The following is a 3,653-nucleotide window of genomic DNA, read 5'->3' on the forward strand; positions in this document are numbered from 1 at the left end:
CAGGAGGCTGCGCACCATCCGTCAGAAGCCTTCCCAAGCCACGGCCCAGATGGTGAAGCAATTTCTGCCCCAGTGCAGCGAGGCGAGGAAATGGACGGACGGACGGACGGACGGACGGATGTCACACACGGAGGAGAAAGGAGAGGTGGGGCAGCCTGCCCCGTTGTCCATTTCCCAACCGCTTTTAGGAAACAGGGGAATGCGTTTTCCCTGTCCCGCGTGGCACCTGGGACTTCTGTGTGAGGAAATGAGGGGAGAGAAAGGGCCCGTTTAGGAGTCAGGGCTCTTGGTTCCAAGTGATGAAATCTCAATGCAAACTGGGAGCAAAGAAGGCATCAGCCCGGGTACTGAGAAGTCCAGGAGCTGAGCCAGCTTCAGGCATGGCTGGCTCCAGGCGCTCAGAATGGCACCCGCAGGACGCATTCTGTTCCTCTCCTTCGGGGTGGGTTTCATTCTCTGGGAGGCAACTCGGGGCCAGGGCCCCACATCCCACCCACTTACCGACCCCACAGGGAGCTGCAGGTTCCAGAATGCATCTCATTGAACCCTGCCTGGATCACGTGACTCCCCCTGAGGCGGTCAGGAGATGGGGTGATCTGATTGGCCAGGTTGGGTCATGTGCTCCTCCAGGAGTGGGACAGGAGGGGTCAGCCCAGCTGAGTTGCAGCTGCTGAGAGAAGAGGATGATTCCCCCAGCAAGATGAGGCGGCTGTTGCCAGGAGGAGGGAGAGGTGTGGAGCCCTGGCTGGTGTGGCTCAGTGTTTGAGCATTGAACCAAGAGGTCACCGGTTCAAATCCCGGTCAGGGCACATGCCTGGGTTGCGAGCTCGAACCCCAGTAAGGGGCGTGCAGAAGGCAGCCGATCAATGATTCGCTCTCATTGTTGATATCTCATTTCTCTCTCTCCCTTCCTCTCTGAAATCCATAATAAAAACAGGACTTAAGGAAAAACAGTTAAAGTCACCTGTCACTTGTGAGATGCAAAATATATGCATACAGTCCTTGCATTCAGCGCATAGTAGGTGCTCCACAAATACTTGGTAAACATCGGTGCAAACATGTGGATAAACTGGTTCCCACACAAACCTGGTAAATGAATGAGAGCATCTCTAGCGCCTGCACACAGTAGGCGCACCGCAAAGAGCTGGGAAAAGAACATATCCGTGCCCGCGCATAGTAGGTGCTTAATACAGAGTGAACAGACGAATGAGTCTCCGTGGAAGCCGAGCCGCCTGGCTGCTCAAACATTCCCAGCTCACTGAGCAGGTAGAGGAGACAGCGAGGTGGGGGAGGGAGGAAAGAATGAATGAATGAACGAATGAATGAACGAACAGAAACCTTTTCTCGCACCCGGAGTGCTTCTAGGAGAATCCTCGGTCCCAGGCAGTGAGAGTGTCAAGGTTCCTTGGAGAGCAAACGGGGTTTGGGAAAGGATGCTGGGGCTTTGTGAGCCAGTAGGCTGGGGGGCGGGGGGAAGGGGAGGGCTGGCAGGAGGAAGCCAGGTCAGCCAGAACCCAGCCAGCGGCCCTGCCAGGGACGCTGCCCCGCCCGCCTGGCCCTGACCTTGCCTCAGCCCACAATAGAGCATCCATTGTAAGTAGGTAATTGGGTTCCGGCTCATCCCCTCCCCCGCCTGGGGGTGGAGGCGAAGGGAAACACAGTCTGTTTTCTATTTGTCAGAGCTGCCAAGGCTGCCTCCCTCCCCCGCCCGCCCCTGGCCCTGCAGAGCCGCAGCCCCTGTGCAGCCGCCGTGAGGGCCGGGGCTGCGGGTGGACTAGAGCCGCCTGAGAAACGACAGGACAGGACAGGACAGGACAGGACAGGACAGGACAGGACAGGACAGGACAGGACAGGACAGGACAGGACAGGACAGGACAGGAGGCCTGAAAACAGCTGAGAAGCCAGAAACAGAGCCCTCACTGCAGTGTCTCCCCACAAAGGAGGGGTCCCGCCTCCTCCTGCTCTTCAGAGCCCCGTGACCCTGGGCCCATCTCTCTGGGCCTCAGTTTCCTCATCTGTGAAATGGGAACGGAGTCGTTGTTTCTAAACGTCAGCCGAAGAGCGTGGTGGTGAGTGTGGAGTTCCGCGATTAGACATCTCCACGCCACGCCCGTGATTCTCGCCCGCGGCAGGCTCGCCTACGGGGGACGGTGGGCAGGGGCTGGAGACACTTCTCGCCCGTGCTGGGGAGGGGGTGCTCCATTTCTCTGGGTGCCAGAGGAGGACACGCTGGGCAGAGCCCCCCGCCTTCCCGCCTTGGGCACGTAGCACCAGGGAGGCGTGAACGCTGGTGGCCGAAAGCCATGAGAGCTGGGGGCTGTTTGTTACTGCAGCATCGCCGGGCTGGTACTGACCAGCGCATCCCCACTTCACCGATGAAGGAACCAAGTCCGGGAGAGGTCACGCAGCTCCCCCAGAGTCAGAGGTCAAGGCACAGCCCCGGCTCCAAGCCAGGGGGGCCCGTCGCTGCGACCTTCCCGGAGGTGGGGTGTTCCCCTTCCGAACAAACCCCTCGCCGCGCACCCCTCCGGTTAAAGCCAATGGCAGGGACCCCTGGCTCCTACGCGCACAGCCCCGATCGTGGTGGGAAAGGCCCTGTCCGCCCGGCGGCTGGTCGGCCAGGAGCCTCCAGCTAGACAAACGCCCCGTGACTCACTGCGGCCCACGAAGCCGCGGCAGGTGGCAGCGGATGCCAGGAATTGATCACGACTCATCTCCCAGAGACCCAGACCGGGCAGAGGACCCCGGGGGGGGGGCGGCAGGGAGGCCGAGAGCAGCCCTACATCCGGGGGCTTCACCCAGGACACGCGCTGCTGCCAGGCGACCCCAAGGGCTGGGTCGGCACTGACACCTACTTCCCCCGAAGGAAAAGAGCTGCTGTTCAACCTTGAGAAGCCGCCCCGGCCGGTGTGGCTCAGTGGATAGAGCATGGGCCTGCGCGGACTCAAGGGTCCCGGATTCAACTATGGTCAAGGGCACAGGCCCGGGTTGCAGGTTCAATCCCCAGTAGGGAGCGTGCAGGAGGCAGCCGATCCATGATTCTCTCTCGTCATTGGTGTTCCTCCCTCTCCCTTCCTCTCTGAAATCAATAAAAAATAATAATTTAAAAAATAATAAAATAAAAAAGAAGCCATAGCCAGTTTTCTCAGTGGTTAGAGCATCAGCCCGTAGACGGAAGGGTCCCGGGTTCGATTCTGGTCAAGGGCACGTACCTCAGTTGCAGGCTCCTCCCCAGCCCTGGCCCTGGTGGGGCGTGTGCAGGAGGCAGCCCATCGATGTGTGTCTCTCAGGTGGATGTTTCTCTCTGTCTTTCCCTCTCTCTAAAAATCAATGGAACAATATCCTCGGGTGAGGATTAAAAAAAAACACACAAAAAAAGGAAAACAGCATTCACCCGGCGCCTCCCTCCCCCTTCCCCGCTCCCCTGCACGCAGGGAACCGCGCTGCCGCCCACTTCAGCACAAAGCCGCCCCCCCAGGCCCGGCTGCGAGAACCGAATGTTCCGTGTTCTGCAAGCTCACGCCTCTCCCCGCCCGGAGCTGCCTCTGCAGGGAAGCCGCTCCTCTGAGTCAGGGAGCTGAGCTTCTGCAGCAGGAACCTCGCCGCCTCCTGCCCGCCCGGCCCCCACCCACCCGCGGAGGGGGTGCTGTGTC

Source organism: Myotis davidii, unplaced genomic scaffold, assembly GCF_000327345.1.
Source record: "Myotis davidii unplaced genomic scaffold, ASM32734v1 scaffold43, whole genome shotgun sequence".
In the NCBI taxonomy this organism is placed as follows: domain Eukaryota; kingdom Metazoa; phylum Chordata; class Mammalia; order Chiroptera; family Vespertilionidae; genus Myotis; species Myotis davidii.